The following is a 24,548-nucleotide window of genomic DNA, read 5'->3' as shown; positions in this document are numbered from 1 at the left end:
CTAAAGTATCTCCCAAGATCTAGATTTACCTATGGAAAGTAAAGAAAAATCTCATACTCACTTTGGGTATAAATTATAATATGCTTTGAAGCTTACTAGTTTAGCAATAATCACCAAGGTATTGTTCATTGTTGTTCATTTGGCTACTTGTGTCTCTTGGAATGAAGAAGGGGTAAATAACTTTCAATCTCAAAATTACAACACAAATAATCAGTTTTAATTCACACATACACACGAAATGATAAAGTCTTGCTACCTTAGTGCCACCTATGTCAATACGCAATATTCTGGGTGGCTCAGACCTTGGACAAGCATGAGTAAGGGGAAATGCTAGAGATATTGCAAGAAAGTAAGGGAAATGGAGTAAAGAGGAAAGAGTAATCTTGAAAGGAGCGAGGGAGGGGGGATTGTATTACAAGAACTCAAATGCCCTAGTTTGCTTATCTTTCATGAGAAACATAATCCAGATTAGGAATATTATATTTTACTAGAGGCCCGGTGCACGAAATTTGTGATGCGGGGGGGGGGGGTGAGGGGGCCCAGCCTGCACCCTCTCCAATCCAGGACCCCTTGGGGGATGTCCGACTGCTGGTTTAGACCCGATCCCGGGGATCGGGCCTATACCGGCAGTCAGACATCCCCCTCACGATCCGGGCGGGTGAGTGGGTGGGGGGGGGGGGGGGGGGGGTGCGGGGGGGGTATGTCCCTCAGCCCAGCCTGCACTCTCTCCAATCTGGGACCCCTCGAGGGATGTCCGACTGCCCGTTTAGGGATATCCCACTGCCCGGTGTGGGATTTGACCTAAATGGGGAGGCCCAATTGCCCCCAACTTCCCTCCCCTGCTGGCCTGGTCCTCTCTTGCTGCCCTCCCCCTGTAGGCCTGATCTTCCCCAACTGCCCTCCCCTGTTGACCATCGTGTGTCCACATGGGGGCGGCCATCTTGTGTGTTGGATGATCAATTTGCATATTACTCTTTTATTAGATAGGATTGTATGTATTATTGGTTTTTAATGTAATTTTAAGGATATTGGAAACATATTCTTTTAGCCAGTTTCAATTCTAACACAGAACTTATGGTACCATTTGATCATAACCACATTTCTTCCTGTTAAAAGAATTTCACTAGATCTATATGCTAAAGTATAAGAGTTTTCCTTCCCTCTAAGAGTAGCCAGGGTTGAAAAGCCATTTCAAACCTTGTTGAATCTGTGAAGCAGACAATGAGTTCATTTCAATATAATTCACTTTCTATTTTTCATTGAGCCAAAGTGTACTTGATTTGGAATGCTATTGAACATATGAGGGTGAAGTCAGGAGACGGGCCACAGGCATGGCGTGCACAATGCTTGCCCTGAATCACCAGAGGAGAGAAGGGGCTAATGGTCACAGGATGGATGCATTTCTGAAGCTACTTTCTGAAAACTCTATTTCTGAAAACGATTTCTGGGAAAGAGCTATTATGAGGAGGTGGAACAGGAGATTTTCTTCACTTAGAGGAAAAGCTGACACTTGCCCCAGTGATTCAGTGATGTCTCAATTTCCCTAGGATGACACAATGTCTCATGAATCTCCCCTGCCTTAGGACTGCGAGCCTAAATGGAACCGTAAGAAGAGGAAATTTTGCTGTTGTTGATATTTGTCTGTTTGCTTGATTTGCTTTGTATTGATTTTAGGAATAGTCATAGAACAATTCTGACTTCAAGGGTCTTTTTATTTTAAAGAATAGAGGTATATTATATTCTTCTAAATATGTTGGCAAATATAAACTAGATATTTTTCTTTCATAATTTAAAATACTTACCAGTGTCCAATCTTCAACTCTTCATTAGTAATGGCACATATCATGGTTATTATCCAATAAATCAAATAAGTTACAGTGAGACAAAGTGAATGTTCATATAGTAGGATGATCATTTGATAACTAAGGATTGTTACATGTAGTGGGGATTACTGACTAGACATAAAGATGGATAATATAAATAAATCTCAGATAAGAATAAAAAGGGAAAATATCTTTTCCTATGAATTTTATATCCCTCACCCTGATCTGGAACACCCTTCAGGGCAAACCAGCTGGCCCCCACCCGTGCACCAGGCCTCTATCCTATATAATAAAAGGGTAATATGCAAACTGACCCTAACAGCAGAAAGACTGGGAATGACTGGTCACTATAACACACACTGGCCACCAGGGGGCAGACGCTCAATGCGGGAGCTGTCCCCTGGTGGTCAGTGTGCTCCCACAGGGGGAGCACAGCTCAGCCAGAAGCGTGGACATCCTCTGAGGGGTCTCAGACTGTGAGAGGGCACAGGTGGGGCTGAGGGACCCCAGTCCAAGTGCACAAATTTTTGTGCACCGGGCCTCTAGTTAATTATAATCCCACACTGTATATTTCTTCCCCAGGACTCATTTATTTTATGACTGGAAGTTTGTATCTTTTGACTCCCTTCACCGATTTTTGTCCCCCCACCTCCATCCCCACCTTTCGTAAACCCCAATCCGTTCTCTGTAGCTATGAGCTTGGTAGCATGGCTAGACAATAAATAATAGATTGTTTCCATTTCCTTAAATGACTTCACACAGCCCATTCTATTGACAATTTCTGAAGCAGTTGGCATTGATTTGAAAAGCACATAAAAAAAAACAAACCTGAGTGATTTAAGCAACAAGGTTGTTAGCGCACAGAAATTCACGGGATACTGAATCTGGAAAAACACAGGCTAAACAGAAGCTAGAGCTGCAGTCAAAACCATGCAACAGAAACTGCAGAGAATGTGGTTTCGGTAAAAACATAAAATAAAATGCAACACAGCTTTCACTGTAGCTTCTGTGGCCAGCATCAGACAAATACTTTTTTTTTCTTCTCCTGGGAAACATATTTTCCACTTGTTCTGCATCTTTGTCATTAGCTCTTGCTTTATGGGTATTTTCAGTGGGTTGAGGTTATGTGACATGTCCAGACATTAGATGGGACACAGGTATGTTGGACAGTTTCCTTCATATTATGCAGCAACACATGTAACTTACCAATTTTAACAAGATAATATATTTCTTATTTATTCTCCATGTCAGCTTTATGTGAACTGAGGTTCTACTTCTTATGTGTCCTCCTGCCAGGACCGAGGGTGCCAGGGCAGAGTGATATGTTGTCCATGGAAGTTCCCTCTCTGACTTTGTACACAATCACTTCTGCTCACATTTCCTTGATGGAAGCAAGTGACTTGGCCAAGTATGATGTTAATGGAGCAGAAAATTAAACTCCTGCCATAAAGAGTCACTTAAAATAACTTGGCAAGAGGCAAAAATGTAAAATCTTTTTTATAGTGAAGGCAGTGGATAATTATAGTGAAGGCAGTGGATAGTGAAGGATAATTGAAATACTAATAAAACCTACTAAATTACTGTATTTTTCTTCTATAGTGTGAGGTGAACTTCATCAATTTATTTTTTTATAGAAATTTACCAAATACAGGAACAAAGTTTTATATGCTTGGCAGGCACATTATGATAATTGTTCACTATAATTTTAAGGAGGACGGTATGTTAATTTTCCCCCTCTCTTTTGGATACCTCTAGGACTATTAGTAACAGGGCCGCATCTCCAGAGAACAGCAAACTGAGGGCTTCTAACCTTTCAGATAATACATTAATATACATGATCAAGATTATCTACTAAAAACCCTATCTTATTCCTCATAGTTATATTTCATTTTTAGAAGTTTTATGGAAGCACCCCCATGGGTTTGGCAAATAGTTGTTCAGTGCTACAAAAGATATCTAATTAGAGGTATATTAGATAAAATCTGATTTTAAAATGGAGTCTAAGTATAGCCGATCTTTATGACTGAAGTTGAAATGATAATAGACTGTTTAAAAAACTGGCAGAATTCCTTGAGTAGACTATCCAAATAACTGTGATCATGCTACTACTATTAATTATTTTTGGGATAATTATATATTTTTCTGAAATTTACCAATATATTATAATAGGAAATGGTCAAGAAACTGAGTGTCATTTAGAGGAAACACAATAAAATTTCATCCAACTTGGTTCTGCCCAAAGAGAGGGTCTATCCCTATAAAAATGATCTGGTTTACTTTCCCACAATTAAAATTGTATAGAAAGAAAGTTCAATATCCTCAGACAAATTACCAGCCAGGATACCTCTTGTCTAGATTGGAAAACTGGTAAGTGAATAACACAGGCAATTTTAGGAATAAAATTAAGATATTTTTATGTTGCTGATAAGGTTCTAAAATTCTTGTTTTCTAATTTGACCTTACAATTCAATAATAAAAGCACAAAAACACTTTGTATCCTGGAAAAATATAATTTAAGAAGGTTATTAAAAACTAGTTTAAAAAATTGATAATTATTTTTTTAAAAATTAAATATTTTGAAATAATCACCCTGGAAAATCTCAAAATAATTTTTTTCAGTGGAGGACAGTATAATATAAGTTAATTTGCTTCAAAATACATTAACATATAAAATAAAGAGAAGAAAACCTAAGCAGCATTGAAGTGGTGCACAAAGAGGCGATTTAGCAGAACAAAAAGAGCAAGCTACGGCATATTTAACTACAAAAACTTTTATTTAAAAATAATGAGGAACTGACCATTCAATAATTGCCACTGGATAAATTTGTTCACTACTTGGGGTTGGGACCTCACAAAGAAGAAAAAATATGTAGAAAGTCATAAAGAAAACAACATCACCAAACAGAAAAACTAAACTTGTCAGCCAGGATCCTGCTGGGAGAGAAAAATCACACCAGTTAGGGAACAGAAAATTGTATTTAAAATCAATTTTATCTACTAAAAGGTCAACGGAGAGCTTTAAGGAATACAGAAGTTGAAATCTCACAAGATGATTACTATCTCTATGGCTGACAGAGAATGAACAGAGTTAGGATTAGAAATTCAAGGCAGGGGCACCAACTCAACACTGACCTTCAGTTACAAGAGGAAAAGAATGGTGGCCAAAGGCACAAGCAGGATGCCTCTGACAAGGAAACGTGATGGAGTGTGCAAGCTGCAGCTGGTCTATGAGAGAAGTCCACGGCTTGATGGTGGAGACATAGCCACAGGCTGTAAACCCCAGGATTGGAGGAGCTGCTTACTGTTGGCTGGTGGAGATATTTGCCAGTAAGTGCCAGCCATAACTTATCCACCAGGGCCACTGTAGAGAAGACTACCAGCTCTGTACCCTCCACACCTGTCCCAGCGTGGTCTCTGGTTATTGTGTAGAAAAACTGCCCATTTCAAGAAATTTCTTTTCTTCTCAGATCTCACAATGTCCTTCCGACATTCTCTATTGGTGAAGCCAAATATCAAGCCAGCTGTCTAAGGAAAAGATGTCTACAAAATTCATTGTTAATCTTATATAATAAAGATCTACTATGCAAATTGACCATCATGCCCTCACACAAGATGGCCACCCCCATGTGGTCAAAAATGGCCACCCCCATGTGATCACAAGATGGCCGGAAGGGGAGGGCAGTTATGGGCAATCAGGCCAGCAGGGGAGGAAAGACAGTTGGCAGGGACCAGGCCTGCAGGGGAGGGAAGTTGGGGGCAACCAGGCCAGCAGGGGAGGGAAGTTAGGGGTGACCAGGCCAGGAGGGGAGGAAAGGCAGTTGGCGGGGACCAGACCTGCAGGGGAGGGAAGTTGGGGGCAACCGGGCCTGCAGGGGAGCAGTTAGGCATCGTTCAGGCTGGCAGGGGAGTGGTTAGGGGGTGATCAGGCTGGCAGGCAGAAGCGGTTATGGGCAATCAGGCAGGCAGGCAGGCGAGCAGGTGGGAGCCAGCAGTCCTGGATTGTGAGAGGGATGTTCGACTGCCAGATCCTTGTGGTTGGGCCTAAACCGGCAGTCGGACATCCCCTGAAGGGTCTCAGATTGGAGAGGGTACAGGCTGGGCTGAAGGACACCCCCCACACCAGTGTGCACTGGGCCTCTAGTGTTTCTATATTATTCTTAAAAGTTTGTAAAAATTTGAAATCATGTCAAAAGTGAAAACTTGAAATTATTTAGTACAAATTGTTTAACTAATATATTAATAGATGTTTAATTACTTTAAACATTAGAAAAAAACATTAAAATTGATGACATTTATGACTGTCATTTAAAAAATTATGTTATAGAATTTATTGATAGCCTCAGGAAAAATGGGATTGAACATGTAAGTTTCTAAAATTCAAATGGTACAGCAATTTGAGGACAAAATTTAAAGCATGACTATTATTTGAATTAGCCACTCTGTTTTCAAGAATACATTCTAAAAAATTAAGCATACATGTGTGCAAATGTACAGGCATAACTATTTCCATGCATTATGCATTGGATTACCTTAATATTAAAAACAACATATACAGGTATCAAGTGGGGATTGGGTAAACAGAACATGTGTGTGCTCTGGAAGATGATGAATATAGTCATTAAAGTCAATGTATTAACAAGCAAGGAAAGAAGTTGAGAAAAGGATAATAACAATGGCCAGTTGAATAAAAAGATAAAGTTGCTGGGCCTGTGTAGCTCAACAGTTGAGTGTCAACCAGGAACCAGGAGATCAAAGGTTTGATTCCTGGTCAGGGCGCATGCCTGGGTTGCAGGCTCAATCTCCTGTGGGGGATGTTCAGGAGGCAGCCAATCGATGATGTTTCTCTCTCAACTATGTTTCTAGCTCTCTAACACTCTTCCTTCCTCTTTCTCAAAAAAATCAATAACATATATGAAAAAGATAAAGTATATAGTTGAAATAAAAAATATGTACATATATAAATTTGTAGAGTAAGGTTTGGAAGAATCTGTCTCAACTTTTAAAAACTGTTAGAGATAGAGAGTTCTACTAAAGCCATGACTTTTTACATTATAACTGCTTATTATTTTATTTATAATTATTAAATTTTAAATATTAAAACTGAACTAATGCAAGAAATGCAGATATATGATATGTATTATATATAAAATCAACCAGCAAAGTCACTAGCATTAAGCTATAAAATGTAAATGTTTTTTACATTACATTAAACATGAAAATATTATATTTTAGAGAAAAAAATTAAGTTTGAGTACTTTTTATCCTGTTTACTCATCTAGGAATTATCTTGAATCAGCAATTGGTAAAACATGGTCAAATTCATATTAAGAAGTCAGGTATGACCCAAAAATTGATTAATAGAGTTTAATACAGGTGTTTACTATATGTAGGAAATGAAAATCTATGTTTTGTATCTAGCTATAATAAAATGATAATAAATAGGCAAAAAATTACTGAAGAAACCCATACTAGTTGTTTTAAAATAATTATAAGACTGGGTGATAAAAATTGGCTGATATAACATCAATGTTCATATAAATATCTTGTATAAAAGTGATATAGAACTTTTCATATAATGTTAAAGAAACAGCAACACTACAGTCTATCAAAGTGAACTTGATGAAAAATAACATAGCAAATTGTTTAGAATTGATAGTGGATTATAAAATTTACTAGAATTACAATTTGCATGACATTTTAAATGAAATGTCTCCTCCAAAATGTATTAGAAAATTAGACTTAACCTCATTACCTATTTTATTAGGAGAAGGCAAGAGTACAAACTTGATTAGTAGTGAATGAAAATAAATAGTAAAGGATGTGTTCTTTTGTAATGAATTGATTTTTAATTATTTATTTTCCTCTACCTTCCATGAATGAATGGTTTTTGGTTCCACATTCACTCTGTACATTTTTCTATGTCTAGTCATTAATCTCTACTGATCTTTTATTTATTTTATTGTTCATTACTGCCCTCCCAATTTTACCTTAATTGTTGTTGGCTTTTTTTAACCATTAACTTCTACTGTTTCACAGCCTGTTTAACTTTTTTTACTACTCAATGTCCCCCAAGTTGTTTCACTCAGTTTAATTTCACCAACAATGTAGACCTGTTCTGGCCAACAAGATAGCCATGAGCCATAGGTGATGACATTTTGATTTAAATTATTAGCTACATTTTACATCTTAATTGCCATAAGTGGCTTCTGGCTACTGCATAGGACAATCTAAATTTATCGAATATTACCATAAAGAAAACTCTTTTCTAAAGCACTGACATACGTCTTTATTGTCATTCTTTTGGCTAAATTTATTTTTATTCCTTTGCTTAAGACTATATCACAGTAGACTCCATTTCCACTGTCATTATATGAATTCAGAATCATGAAGTCACATCTGACTTTTGCGGAACCTAACTCCCCCAAGTTACCCAAATTACCTCTTTAAAACACCAGTCTAATCATCCCTCTACTTATACAATTTCAAAATCTGTACCATGCTATCACATCCGGTATCAGTGTATTCTAACCTACCTGAAGCTCTAGGTCAGTGGTTCTCAACCTTCTGACCCTTTAAATACAGTTCCTTATGTTGTGACCCAACCATAAAATTATTTTCGTTGCTACTTCATAACTGTAATGTTGCTACTGTTATGAATCGTAATGTAAATACCTGATATGAAAGATGGTCTTAGGCAACCCCTATGAAAGGGTCTTTTGACCGCCAAAGGGGTCGCAACCCACAGGTTGAGAACCGCTGCCCTAGGTTAAAGCAGGCTTGTTCCTTGTTGCCTGTAAATCATGTCATTCACACCTTTGTCCCTGGACACGTAGTGCTTTAGATCTCCTTCCTGTCTCATCCCTTTACCTGGTAAAGTCACCATGGGTTTTGCACATTTTATTTAGCATTTTAAATAATTTGAAGAAAATCTTAGGAAGCCAGACCCTAGTGGCTCAGTTGGTTGGCCATCATCCCATGCACCAAAGGGTTGCAGGTTGGATTCCTACTCAGGGTTGGAACCCAGGTTCCAGGTTTGATCCCAGGGAGGGGGAGTGCAGGAGGCAGACAATAGACATTGCACTTTCACATTGATATTTCTCTCCCTCCTTTCCCTCCCACTCTCCCTAAAAAGCAATAAAAATATTTTTAAAAATATTAGAATATATATAAACTAAGTAAACTTCTAGCTTCACAAACATAACTGTCTGGTCAGGGGTCCCATTATCAGCAGAACATAAGCAACACAAGGGCTAGTATTTTTTGGTTTGGGGTGGGTATTTTGCTAGTTTTGTTCTGTTCAGTTTTCCAGCATCTATATCTGCCATAGAGTCCTGGCAGAGCCTGCAGCATCCCGGCATGCTCTGAGTTGCTCTGAGTTCATGTATTCCTCTAAATTCTCCCCAACTACGCCAGGGCCTGTTCCTTCTCGAACCCTGCCCACCGTACTAACTGTTGGGAATTTAGTCCAAGCTCCTCCTTTATCCTCTGCTCACTAGTTACAGGTGTTGGGCCCAAGCCTCTCTGCCTGGGGCTGGACCTGCTAGGACGCCGGGTCTTAGATGGAGAAGCCATGAGAAGTTGTGGGTATATAAGAACAAGTCTTTACTGCAGAAGCCAGTGGCCACATGAGCCATCAGACAAGCCAGTCCTTCACAACCAAGTCTCATCTAAAACAGCTGTACACTGGCCGGTAAATACATATCTTCCCACACAGTGGTAGCAGTCTCTGTACCCACAGTTATCATGTGAGCAGCCGCACGCTGACCCCCAGACTCACCGCCTCACATCATAGCAGCGTCTCTGGCTCAGCAGCGTCTCCTGCCCAGCACACTGGCTGGTTAACGTGGCAGCTATATCTGGGTTCTCTATGATCTCTGAGGTTTACACCGTGGCAGGACCAGCTCTCAGCTCCTTCTGAGCTCTCTAGCCTTTTCCTTTCCTAGATGCTCTCTCTGCAGCAGCTCTCAGCTCCGTCTGAGCAGCACGCTTCTTCTCACACCCCTCTGCCCAGCACACTGGCTGGTCTCTATAGCCTCACATAGTGACACTCTCTGAGCTTCTCTCTCAGCTAAGCTCTCTCGCCTTAGTAATATACTTTTAATATTACTCACACAAAAGAGGCTGGTTGCCAACAGTGACATCAATCACTTGGGTTATAGAAGGGCACAGTGTACCGTGAGATCACTGTGCCCTTGAAGCTGTGCATGGTATCTTAGCCTAGGCACAGAGTGGCCTTGGACAGTCTGGTGTATTGACAACATGGCCTCCACTATCAGGCGCCCTGGCATGGTTCCCACAAATCCACACTGGACTATAAAAAACAAAAACAACAGCCGAAACCGGTTTGGCTCAGTGGGTAGAGCGTCGGCCTGCGGACTGAAGGGTCCCAGGTTCGATTCCGGTCAAGGGCATGTACCTGGGTTGCGGGCACATCCCCAGTAGGAGATGTGCAGGAGGCGGCTGATCGATGTTTCTCTCTCATTGATGTTTCTAACTCTCTATCTCTCTCCCTTTCTCTCTGTGGAAAATCAATAAAATATATTTTAAAAAACAAACAAACAAACAAACAAAAAACCAAATACGTAAGACCAGAGCCTTTTTTGATTCACTATTATATGAATGAAGTATAAGAAGGTAAATATTTTAATATTTAAAACTTAGAATTTAGAGTGCTATAAACCCATTTTTGATTAAACAAACATGTTTTTGGTTGATTGCAAAGTCCCAGCTCTATGGCCTTAGTCATAATCTTTAACCCCTTCATAATTCTGGAGTTACAATACTATATTGAGTAATTACATGTGTTAAATGCATGTATCTAATATACTACTTGAGCAAAATAATTATTTTATGGGCATTAGCTAAAATCAATGTTTTAGTCTTTTTTATGCAGCTTAGTAATCAAATGGCCATAACGTATAAATTTAGCTTCCCTATAATGGTTTGTGTCTTATTGGTACTCAATACATATGAATAATAAATAAAAAACTTTTGAAAATACAATTGACCCTGGATAAGTTCAATTGATTTTTACTTATTAGTGCTAATTGCCAATCAGGGTAAGTCAGAGATTTTAGCTAGCGTTTGACCTTATTGGATCAATAGTATCTCTAAAGTTACTATTACATTGATTATAGACTTTTGACAAGTGCTCCTTTGCAAATCAAATATTTATTTATCATTGAATTTTAGACATAATGAACATAATAGAAAGAAAATACTACTAAAAGCAAATTTCTACGTTTGAAAATCCAGAAATTCCTTTTATAAAAAGGCTATCAGGGAAGTTCGGCTAATGGATTTTTAAGATCAATGGACCAAACATGCTGAAGAATGAAGAAATAAAGTACTTTTCTTTTGTGCTGCCCCATACTTTTTAAACTTTATTTTTGTTGTTGACACTATTACACATGTCCCCATTCCTCACCCCTTTGCCCACCTCCATCCAACCCTCATTTCCCCCTCTTCCCTCTGGCCATTGCCACACTGTTGTCTGTGTCTATGGGTTATGCATGTATGTTCTTCGGCTAAACCCTTCACTTTCTTTCAGCTGGTACCCCCGCCCCACCTTGCCCCTAACTGCCTCTCCTCTGACAACTATTAACAATTCATATTCAGTAATTTGTTAATTTGTCAGACAAAGTTATGTCAAGTACTTAATTTATCATCATCTAGGGCAGTGGTTCTCAACCTTGGCTGCACATTAGAATCACCTGGGAACCTTTTTAAAATCTTAATTTCTGGACCTCATCCTCTGGAAATTCTGTTTCTTTGTTACTAATGTTGTGGCCCCACCCCATAACAAAGAAACAGAATTTCTGGAGGATGAGGCCCAGAAATCAGGATTTTAAAAAGATTCCCAGGTGATTCTAATGTGCAGCCAACGTTGAGAACCACTGATCTAGGGCCAATACTAGATAAATATAAATAAAAGGATAAATTCCCACTCTTGAGCATCTAATGACCTAGTGAGAGTATATACTAAATGATAGAACAATAGATGACATGCATCTGGAACTGTCAAGTGTACTTAATTTAGAGGCTCTTGAAGTTCAAAGGGCAAGTGTCACCACTTATTGTACATTTCAAATAGATAGAGTTTATGGGGTAGGGTTAGAATTTAGTGCCAGAACAAAGGATCATTGTGACTTTCCAGAAAAAAAAAACCCACAAACAGTCCTCTTGTGCTCCTGCATGTTCTATGAATAATGCAGTCTAATCCTTCTAAGAGTAATTTTGATTATTTTTAAAAAAAAACCACATTATTTAAAGATACTTTTATCCAATTCCAAACAAAACCTTATTATTTGGGGGGAGAACAAAGAATGAATATAGCCTCTTAAATAATATAATCATCAGTTGTGTTGTTATTGTATTTGGGTAAGGTGGCACTGGTATGTGAATATGAAATACGAAAGATTTGTGAGATTATCTGATTTTATTGAATGAATAAACCTCATGAGTATTTAAAAACTTACACTTTCAAAAAGCAGTTGCTATTGTTTATTCCTCAATAGAGGAATGTACCCATCACTCCTAGACTCAGTGTAGTACATTATAACCAGTGAAACTGGTGGGTTTTTTTTTTCCTTATTCCTTTAAAATCTAATCTGTGATGACCTCTCATAACATCACTCATTGGATTTTTAAAACAGTAACAGCAATAACAATAAAATATAATTGCATACTTCTATACACCTGGCATGCTACCAATTGCTTTCTCTGAATCTTTGTCATAATAAGCACATTAAACAGACCCTTCTATTATCTAGCCTTTTCTAGGTTATGTGCAATTCTATACAAACCTCAAGATTTTATTGGCTTACAAGATAGTGAGTTTTATATTTTGACCATGCTTTTTAATGTCTGTGGATTGGCTGTGGCACTATTTTTCACAGCTTCTTAATTCTGAGATTTAAGCTTAAAGGTCAGCTTTTACCTGAGACACGCTTCCTTGGCAAAAGTGAGGTAGTTGAAGTCAAAACTTCATGATGTGTCATACAGCTTCTGCTGTGGAGTGGTACAAGCCACTCCATTCACATGTTATTGGCTATGACAAGTCACATAATTAATCCTGATGCCAATGGGTGTAGCGGCATGTGGAAGGGCACTGAGATCACTATGGTGCTGGGAAGTGTTGTATGCTTCTTGTAAAAAGAAGAAAATAATTTGAAACAATAATAAAATTGGCCACAGTCCCTTTTCCTGTTTTCTTGAAAAGGAGATGAATAACTTGATCAATGCCACACAGCAAGTCAGGGGCACAGCTGGAGTTCACTCCAAAAACTGTGGTCCCAGTCTATTACGTCTTATGCTATTTTATTATGACACTTTTTAATTCAAATACACATAATCTTATATCCCTGAGACAAGACCCTGATTACTCTCTGCATTTGCATTCCACTAATGAGCAAGCAGATATAATCCTGCTTTCTCTGGTTCAGATTTCCTAAGTGATTCAAACTGCATGTTCAATTATGATAAGCAGATAGCATGGCCAGGCAGATCTGTGAAAGAGAATCTGCATTTCAAATGCAGGTAGTTACACTTAGGGAAGTGTCACTCCCCAAATCACACTGCAGCTGCTTCACTCCCTGGGAGCAAGTGGTGGAGACTCATTGCCCCTTTGAAGAAGCCTGTGGTATAATGAGCTAAACTACAAGGGACTGGCAATTCCTGCAGCATAGAACACTATAATCACCACATTTTTGTATTGGCCTATTGCTTCAAACCAGCATGTTTTTCTTGCAATAACCTGTTTCTTAACACAGAATGTTAAATATATGCATTCATGTTCTTGCCTTGGCTTTTACCAGAAGGCAATGAAGTGTCATGTGTTCTAAAATGTAAAGAGAATGTCCCATCTTAAAATGTAACAATCTAGGTCTTCAATAATAATTACATGTCAATCATTTACTGAATGTCATAAAATAGAATGTAAATACATCTAATAATTAGCCTGCTAAGAAAATACCATTATTCTAAAGAAAGCCTGTATGTTATATATTAATAGGAAAATGAGACAATAAAATACCTTAAATGATATCTAACTTAAAAATTCTGAAAAAATATACTTTAGTTATTTCAGTAATTGAGATAGATCTTTAATAGAAAAGGGAAACTTTGGAAATAGCAAAATTTTCATGACATTAAGTATAATACAACTGCGCTTTGAAAAGCAGAGAAGCATCGATCAGATCAGGCCATCAAACCTCAGAGGGAAGGCAGGGGAGGGTTGGGGGGAAGGGGAAGAGATCAACCAAAGGACTTGTATTCATGCATATAAGCCAAACCAATGGACACAGACACTAGGGGGTGAGGGTATGAGAGGGGGTTGGGGGGAAAATGAAGGGATAAGGACACATATGTAATAACTTAATCAATTAAAAAAATAAGGGCAAAAAGAAAGAAAAGCAATGGTATGTAAACATGTGTAGTTGGCCAAATAATATCCACCAAAGCTATAAGGTCCTAATGCCTGGAACCTGTAAACATTAATTTATTTAGAAAATAAATGATATTATTACAGATGTGTCAAGCTGGGTCCTAGATACAATCACATTTATAATTATAAAAGGGAAGTAAAAGAGATTTGAAATACACACAGAAAAGAAGGTAGAGATTGAAGTAATTAATGTGGCATAAGCCAGGGAATGCTAGCAGCCACTAAAAGCTGGAAGAGGCAGGCGAAGATTTCCCCATAGACTCTCTGGAGGGAATGAAGCCCTGCCAAACCCTTAATTTAGGCCAAGATACATTGATTTTGAACTTTATGATACAATAAATTTATGTTCTTTTAAGTCACCTAGTTTGTAGTAATTTGTCACACAAGCCATGGAAAACTAATACAGATTTTTGTATAGGAATATGAGAAGGCCTGTGATAGATTCCTGAAAACATGAAAGGGGCTTTGGAATTGGGTAATGGGTGGACGCTGGAAGAGTTTTGAGGCACATGATAGAAAATACCTAGGTTTTCATAAACAGACTACTGGTAGAAAGGCGGGTTAAAGGCACTTCTGAAGGGAGTTCAGAAGGACGTAAGGAATATGTCATGGGAAACTGGGGGAAAGGCAGACCTTGCTCTACAAGTGGCAGACACTGTAGCTCAATTGTACTCTACAATTGCTTGGAAAAGTGAAATTTGTAAGCAAGAGGCTTGGACATTTACTGTAGCTGAGGAGATTCCCAAGCAAAACATTGATGGTATGGCCTGCTTACAGAAAAAAAAAATAATGCAATTGACAGTCATAAATTAAAAAACCAGCAAACAAATAAATAAAACTGTCAAGCCTCGAACAGACTGTCAAACTACAGCAGGAAGGCCGCTGGGGATGTGCCCGCAACCAAGGTACATGCCCTTGACCGGAATCGAACCCGGGAGCCTTCAGTCTGCAGGCCAATGCTTTATCCACTGAACCAAACCGGTTAAGGCAAGAATGAGTAACTTTTTCTTGTATGCATGCATATAAGCATAACCAATGGGCATAAGACACTGTGGGGTAGGGGAGGCCAGGGGGTTGTCAAGGGCGGGGAAAAAAAAAGGAGACATATGTAATACTCTTTGTAATACTTTAAGCAATTAAAAAAACAACAACAACAAACAAACAAAAAACAAACAAACAAAAACTGTCAAGCAAAACTGAACCTGCACTTAATAATTTGGGAAATCCTTAATGTATTCAGACAGGAAAATATGATAAAATTAGGAGAATGATTCGTAGGAAAGCATGCATTGGAAGAAAAAGCAATGGTGAGGTTGTACAACCTTTTACCAGGGATGAAGAGATGACATACATGATTGCGATGATAAGATCTGGCACTTTTTAACCAATGGTATTTCAAAGACATTTTGGACTTGTGCTGATGCTTTAGTGCAGTGATTTTCCACTGGTGTGCCATGGCAGACGCACTGCTAGCCACAATAATTTTTAAAACATGCAATAACTGACTATTTAGTCGGGGCACTGACTTCTTTTTCTTTAGATTGTCAAATTAAAAAGTTATAACAACCAAAACAATAGTCGTTCAGTGTGAATGAGTCAAAATTATACCTATTTTTTTTTGTCAGATTAGCAATGATTTTAGTAATTACTTTATGTGTGCCATGAGATGAAAAAGGTTGAAAATTGCTGCTTTAGTGTGTTGAGACTTTGGGGATTTGGGATGGGGTGAATATATTTTGTATGCGTTATGGGTATGAATTTTGGAGGCCAGAAAGAAGACTTTAGGAAGCAGAATAATTGATAGTAGGACTAATATCTTCAGCATAAACCCATACGATTTATGTTACTTTATTTGGGGAGAAAAGAAAGGATCTTGCATGGCCTTTGGAGAAATGATAAAAATAAAATATTCAAATGAGATTATTCAGGATTATCTGAGTGGGATCCCTGAATGCAATGGCATACAATGGCCAGGGGAGATGCACACAGACACAAAGAAGGCAGTTTGACTCTAGAAACAGTGATTGGAGTCAGATGGCACAAACCAAGGAATCTGGCGGCATCAGAAGCAGGAAGAAGCAAGGGATGCATTCTGCCTTCAGCCTTCAGAGGGATTGCATCCTGCCAGCACACCTTGATTTTAACCCAGTAATACTGACATTAAACTTCTGGCCTCACAAACTGTGAGAGAATAAATGTTTATTGTTTATGCCACCAAGTTTGTGGTTATTTGTTACAGAGTTATAGAACACACTATGCATGATGTTATCTGCTGTCTGACCATTTCCTTTTTAATTTTTTTAAAATATATTTTTATTGATTTCAGAGAGGAAGGGAGAGGGAGAGAAAGATAGAAACATCAATGATGAGAAAGAATCATTGATTGGCTGCCCCCTACTGGAAATTGAGCCCACAACCAGGGCATGTGCCCTGACTGAGAATCGAACTGTGACCTACTGATTCATGGGTCATGGATCATCCAAGCCACAATGACCAGGCTGAATATTTTCTTAATAAACTTAAGATATTATGCAAATTGCCCCATGTTAATCTAATGCTCTGAACATTTTTATAATCACTTGTACCCTTTTCATTAATAAACCCGAATACCTATCTGAACAAAATGGCTTCATATTAGAAGATGAACTTTATTATCAAATTTTAAAGAAGCAAAGATAGAAAAAATAGAGGAGGGAAAGAATATGAAAGCAAGGAGTTTTAAAATTGGGTGCATAATGCATCTAGTCTGCTTTCCCCTGTCTAATTTAGGATCCCTGCCAGTACAAAATGACCTAGCAAATATGTGTTAAAATGGTTTCAATTCTAAAGTGACATGTATATACAGAGGGTGAAAATATTTTTCTCCACTGTACTGTTACCTGTTTGGAGTCTAGTAGACTAGCTTGTAACCTGAACACCTTCATCCCTCACCATATCTTCTTCACTTTGCCAGTCTTCTGATTTCTCTGAGAATTTTCCAGAGCTCTATTTTACCCGTTTTCCCAATTGCACATGACCACAAATACTTAGTCTTTTAAAAAATATATTTTTATTGATTTCAGAGAGCGAGAGGTAGAGAGAGATAGAAACATCAATAATGAAAGAGAATCATTGATCAGTTGCTTCCTGCATGCCCCCTACTGGGAATCGAGCCTGCAACCCAGGCATATGCCCAGACCAGGAACTGAACCATGACCTCCGGTTCATAGGTCAATCCTCTACCTCTGAGCCACACCTGCCGGGGCAAAGCTATGTTCTTTCTAATGGGTCGATCAAATGTCTTACTTCCAGAATGTGTATTTTCATCTCTAAAATTGATATTTGATGATGGTAGCCTGACTATGATGATGTCTGTGATGTGTGTGTAAGTGTATGTGCAGTGTGGTATAGCGTATAGTCCTGGGATGGGATAATGTGATGCAAAGATGTTTAGAAACCTCAAATTAGTTTTAAGCTAATATGTAACCCAGGTTACATATTTTCAACTTATCTATTACTCTGGTATAACACAAAGAATATGAAATATATTTATTTATCTAAATATCAGTCTGTATCTAATGATTTTAGTCTGATTCACTCATTATAAATAAGTTATGATTTTCCATTAAATCTCCTTAGAAGGGTATTGAAAGCTCCCAACCCCATACTGTGTTCTCTGCTTCATTGCCCACTCAAGACACGTAGAATATTCTGCCATTTCCTGAAGTAATGGGTCTTTTACAGCTCCATGTTTTAGGAGGTTTGCTCTCTATTCTTGTAATAAATTTACACCCTTATCTTTGTATAAACCTCCACATACTTCAACTTGAAAAATTAACATTCTATATACAATTTCCTATCCCACCAGAAAAATTTAGCTCCACTGCATGCTGTTTGTCCACTGCCCTTTATATCTTCATCATAGGATTTACTATGTAATAGTGCCATATATATCTGGGCCTGCTTCAGTAGAAAAACACTGCTCAAGTAAAAATAACCTTAACAAAATTATTTTGATGTTAAAACTTTATTTTTAGAATAATTCTATTTATACAGTTGTATGTGCATGTTGCAGGAAAAGTGATATAAGATGAAAGATATATCAGAAAAAATATATTTATAGTCCAAAAGTATGCAAAGTAGACCTACAAATTGAAATTTGATTTAATTTTTTTTTTCAAATGAAGTGGTGTGTGTTTCAAAAGAGATAAGGCACCAATATATTTTTATGCATAGATATCATTTTAAATTGAAAAAAATCCAAGTGAATATTTCTAATTCTATTGCAAGACACTTTACATTCATAAATTTAAAAGCAAGTATCTATATTCTGTAGATAATATGCATATATATATATATATAATTATCTGAGGAATATTAGAAAATAATCAAGTCTCTTATTTTTATAGATGGGAAAGCCAAGATATAGAGAAATTGTTAATGTATGTGCAGCATACAATTGTAGCTAAAATAATAAAAGTTTATCCTTTATAATCTACCCCAACTGTGTTTCACTTATGTGTATAATTTGTGTTTACATCAAACTTTCTTCAAAGCAATTTGACATGTTTTACAAACATTTTCTTAAAATTATCTCAAACATCCCTAGTAGCTTTTAACTCAGATGGTTACTGTATTGAAGACTTGTCATCAAATATTCCTCTATTATAACTTTTTTTTTAATGATGGTGCCCTAGGGATTATCAATAACAGTTGTGAGAAAAGAAATTTTCAGGGTTAAATAGCAATTCACACACAAATCCAGTATTTTTTGGTTATTGTGTGGAGTGTAAAAGCCATTTTCCATGTTTTCTTGATAGATGGTAGAATCTTAAATATGACTTTCAACATGGAATTCAAGGCATTTTATAAACCAACCTACAAAAGGAGAAATGTCAACGTTTCTGAAGTCAGTGAGAAGAGAATGATTCACATGATAAATATCTCCCTGGAACACACTGGGAACCCTGCATGTTTCTTTATCGGCAAAGTTACTCTAGACCTGGAAGTTTCGGTCAATGATTTTTTAACTATCTCTCGAGGGGAGTATCAGAAAGCTCACAGTGGGAGGAATAACACACACATTTCTCAATATCCACATTACATTCCACAGCCTGATTGATCCAGAAATTGGAGAAGATATAGAGATAAAGATATCAGAACTTCCGCTGAGGCAGGAGAGGCTCCCGCCACTGCCACAGTGCTCGCCAGCCTTGAGCCTGGCTTCTGGCTGAGCAGTGCTCCCCCTGTGGGCAATGTGCATCATAGCAACCAGTTGTTCTGGTCATTCCACCCTAATGATTGCTTAGGCTTTTATTATATAGATATTTTAAATTAATATAAAAATTTAAAACAACTCTGATTAAAAACCTAAGTTATCTAATTATTGTAGGGTATCCAAAAGAACTTGTTTTATTGTCATTTTGTTTTTAATGGAAATGTTACTTACCAGAAAAGAAAAATTCAAATCAATTAAAATGATGGCAATTTATCATCAAATCAATGAAATATATATATACATATAGAATTTTAAATTGCTTTAAAGGATTAGAAATTAATTGTGGTTGCCTTTTTTTGACAATTATAAAGTTGGCAGGCTCATAAAGCCATGGCAAAAATCCTGGATTTCTTTCTCTGAAACAGAAATTAGAAATACTGTACATGTTTCAAAATAAAATAAATTAGCTACAAGTAGATATATTTTGTGCCTTAGGGTTTATTACTGTATTTAACTCAGGCTAAAACTTTCCAAGTTATGTTGACATCATGTAACATGTTGTTAGAATTTCACAATGTAGGTGGAAAAATCATAGTGTACAATTGCAAATTACTTATGAGCACTTAGGGCTTATAGAATAATTGATCAGCTGAATTAAAAAAAAGGAATAAAATGTAGAAAATCCAAAATTATGATTTTGGGTGTCCAAAATCATGATTTCATTCTCATTTCAGTAAATGATTTTATCTTCTACTTCTCAGAGAAAAAAAGAAATCATCAGATAATCTGTTGAAAACTCATTTCCAAACATATCTACTTATGAAAAAAACTTTATTCATTTTTGTGTATATACCATATAATGCATACATACTGCACAGAAAGTAGTCAATAAATAAATTTTCTTTCATATTGTTTATGTACCCATGGGATTGGATATCTTTTGAGTATGACAGAATTATGTAAGTAGCGACTTGCTTTTGTTTATACCCAAAATTACATGTATTATCTGTAACATAGTACTTTATTTGGGGCAATGCATTCAAGATATATAATGATGATCTCAAAGAGAAAAATTTGTCACCCTTATCTAAAAGCTTCTGAAAGGCATGTATAAATACAATTCCATTCTTAAAAATAAACATGGTTACCTGAAAGCCTCCCTATCTCCTGGCTTCAAGTTTTCATGTGAAGCAGGCTTCACTAGTGCAGCTTGGCCCAGAACAGAGCACCTACCCTGCAGGTAAGTGTGCAAGGAAGAACTGAGAGTGCAAAAACAAAGTCTTCCTCCCTTTTGCAGAAGCTGCCTGACTGCCAGAGAGTTCTACTTTCTGCTACTCCGTGTTAAAGCTACTACAGTCTCTGCCCCAGGGAGGGTAGCCTGCAGTAGGATTGGTAAGTGATGCCAATGATTGTGATTTATATTCAATTTTGGAGTGAGGTCAGAGGGAGCTCATTTTTGTTCTATTATTACACTATTACCTTTAAAGTGCTAATTAGATCTTCCTTTACCTGACACCTACTCTTTTTCTTTTGGTTTTCTGAATCAGGCAGGGAAACCTCATGCTATTGATTGGATTCCAACATAGAAATAAAATATAATCAGTAGCAAAGCATCAGTCATTCCACATCAGATTCACAGCGTATTCATAGTGTCAACAATAAATGTCCAGCCTGGCCAGTGTTGCTCAGTGGTTGAGCATTGACCCATACACCAAGAGGTTTCATATGCCTGGGTTACAGACTTGATCCCCAGTAGGGGGTGGACAGGAGGCAGCAGGACCATGTCTCTCTATTCTATAAATATTTGAAAGTGTAAGTTTTCTTATGTTTTAATGTTTTCTCCTTAAATCAATATTATTTAAAATTATCACTCTGGCACTCTTTTGTTATACTCACCTTTTTCCTGGCCCATTTTTATCCTGTTTGTTTTATTAAGACACACGTATGGACTATCTGAATTTCTTTTCTTTATACCTAAATGGATGTACTCATTAAAATGATTTCTTCAAGATTTGTATTTGGTAGCATTGCCACCATCTAATTTTATTTGGGTGTTTTTCTTGGATTAGGACAGGAAATATGTTCTTCATATTTTCTCTTAGATGGCATACTCATATTCTGTCTTGAGCCTGTGTTCCGCATTTCCCCTTTACATTTCTCTCTCGCATCCCACTCATGATGGCCCACTCTGTCTCTTCCCATCACCCCTTCATTTTTCAGGAGAGCTACTGGCGTCCTTTCTTCCTGCTTCTCTGTGTTCGGATGCTTTGGAAAGTAGAACTCAGCGGGCTGCTGGCAATATAAAGAGTTGGATTTGCTCTCTACCTTTTTTCAGTTACTGAATTGAAAGTACTAGGCAAAGGTTTATTCCAATCTATAGAGGAGTGCTGGGTAATCCCTCATTTCAGGATGGGCTCCTGAGCCTTTGCCAATGCAAGAGGCAATTGGATACTTATACCCTCGTGCTGCCAACATGTCGCCAGAAACTGCTCTTCTCTGTTCATCCACATAAGCACAGCTTATAGGGAAAAAACACACACACATATAAATATACTGTGTTTTGGCTATGGTGGCAGTGTAAGACAATTACATAGAGTTTTGGGGTCACTTTTCTTTTATTGCCATATTCTCACAGGATTTGTCTCTTTGTTTGTTTAGTACTATTTTCCCTTCTACTTTATGAATATTCTTTATTATTTTATTAGAGAAGATAGAGTAGGCTGTGTTATTATAAGAAACATGCATTGATATATCTGCGTATTAGTACAGTAAAGTTTTATTTTCTAGTCATATCACAGTCTGTTGCAGACCAACCCTTTCTCATTGGTGACTTAGGAATCAGGCCATTCCGTTGTGTAGATCAGTGGCTCTTAACCTTCCTAATGCCGCGACCCTTTAATACAGTTCCTCATGATGTGGTGACCCCCAACCATAAAATTATTTTCGTTGCTACTTCATAACTGTAATTTGGCTACTGTTATGAATCCTAATGTAAATATCTGATATGCAGGATGTATTTTCATTGTTACAAATTGAACATAATTAAGGCATAGTGACTAATCACAAAACCAATATGTAATTATATATATGTTTCCTGATGGTCTTAGGCAACCCCTGTGAAAGGGTTGTTTGACCCCCAAAGGGGTCGCGACCCACAGGTTGAGAACCTCTGGTGTAGATGAAGATTGGATCACTCCAAACTCCTCCTGAAGGGCAAAAACAGGCAGGGACAAGTTGTACCATGGGTCAGCCCTTGTGGTCAAGCCTTGCAGTGTTTTATATCACATAGGCCTGCATTCTACCAGTCAGAATTCAACAACACGGACCCTGGCCCATCAGAAAGATTTGGAAGATTGATTTCTGTGTGCCCAAGAAAGTGCTTCGAATAACCTTCTTATCTTTGGCAGAGCATTTTGGTGATCAAATCACTTAATTCCACTTCCACACACAGAGTGTTCTTAGCCATCCCAGTGAGAGACAATATAAAGTCCCATCTGGTCACCGATATTGCTCAGAGTCCATGTCACTAGGAGCCAATCAGATCCAGATGCGACTTCCTTTTGTCTGGAGACCTACAAAGTTAAAAGGCAAATTATCTTCCCCGCTCTAGCATACACACCCAATATGCCGTGATGGGGCAGGCACAGGATACACACAGTAATCGCTCCCATTTGGCAAGGCAAAGAATAGGATGCATACACTATCCACCACAAATACAATTTACATTCCACCAGGAAGAGATTTCGTTCAAGTTTCCAGGCAGCACATTGGGGAGTGAAGGAACGACCTTGTTTAAACTCTGCTTCTGCTCGCTGGAGGGAACTCTTTGTCTAGCCTAGTGTTTTTGCGATGTCTGTCTCCAATCTCTGAAAACTGGGTTACTGTTCTCCTTGGCTATACTGAACTGGAGAATTGAGACAGTATGTTCCTTGAGGGGTCTACAGTGAGCCTTTCCTTTCCTAAAAGAAACTGGGTACCCACAGATTAAATAAATCTTGAAGATTTAAAGTCTTTTCTAGAAGAACTAATAGTTTCTTTGATAAGCTAGCAAAAAACTTATTACACTTCCCATCCACTTGTTTCTAACACCTAATACACAAATGTTGAGTGTATGTTATTTGCCTGTTTTCTGGCCCCATGCTCCTCTCATTCTCTTACCAGATGGGAGTGTCATCTTTAATTTGATCTTTTTCCTGGCTCTCTTTAGTACAGCGGTTCTCAACCTGTGGGTCATAACCCCTTTGGGGGTCGAACGACCCTTTCACAGGGGTGGCCTAAGACCATCGGAAAACACATATATAATTACATATTGGTTTTGTGATTAGTCACTATGCCTTAATTATGTTCAATTTGTAACAATGAAAATACATCCTGCATATCAGATATTTACATTACGATTCATAACAGTAGCCAAATTACAGTTATGAAGTAGCAATGAAAATAATTTTATGGTTGAGGGTCACCACAACATGAGGAACTGTATTAAAGGTCGCGGCTTTAGGAAGATTGAGAACCACTGCTTTAGTAGATCAAGTTTGTTTTACTGGCCTCTTCTAAAATTCCATTTCACACAAATATTCTCTCCCACTCTTAGGGAGGCTTGAATTTCTAGAATCTCTCTTATCCTTCTACTTATATCTTTGAAAAATGTGTCAATGGCTACAAACACTTACCACTCTCTTCCTTAATAAATCAAGTTTTGTAGGCATGACTTCTACCTCCAAATTCAAAGCAGGTGACTTTTATATTTCCAGTCTTTTACGTCAGTTGCCCTGCTGCCTCTCTTAAAGTTGTTATCTTGCAGCCTGAGGCATGAGAAATAATGCTTTGCGATATAGTTTAGCTTTTTAGGAATACAGCACCCTATGTCTGTATCAATTTCATTACTGACTGGAATAGACTAGAGTCACTAGACTATCCTACGGTAAAATCTTGCCAAGTCCTATTGTCTTAATTTATTAAAGTGTTAATTATTGCCCTAGCCAGTTTGGCTCAGTGGAAAGCCGAGGGTCCTGGGTTCGATTCTGGTCAAGGGCACATGCCCAGGTGGCAGGCCCGATCCCCAGTAGAGGACATGCAGGCA

The sequence above is a fragment of the Myotis davidii genome, unplaced genomic scaffold, assembly GCF_000327345.1.
Source record: "Myotis davidii unplaced genomic scaffold, ASM32734v1 scaffold735, whole genome shotgun sequence".
In the NCBI taxonomy this organism is placed as follows: Eukaryota; Metazoa; Chordata; class Mammalia; order Chiroptera; family Vespertilionidae; genus Myotis; species Myotis davidii.
The sequence above is the reverse complement of the archived record's forward strand: the minus strand, read 5'-3'. Positions refer to the sequence as shown.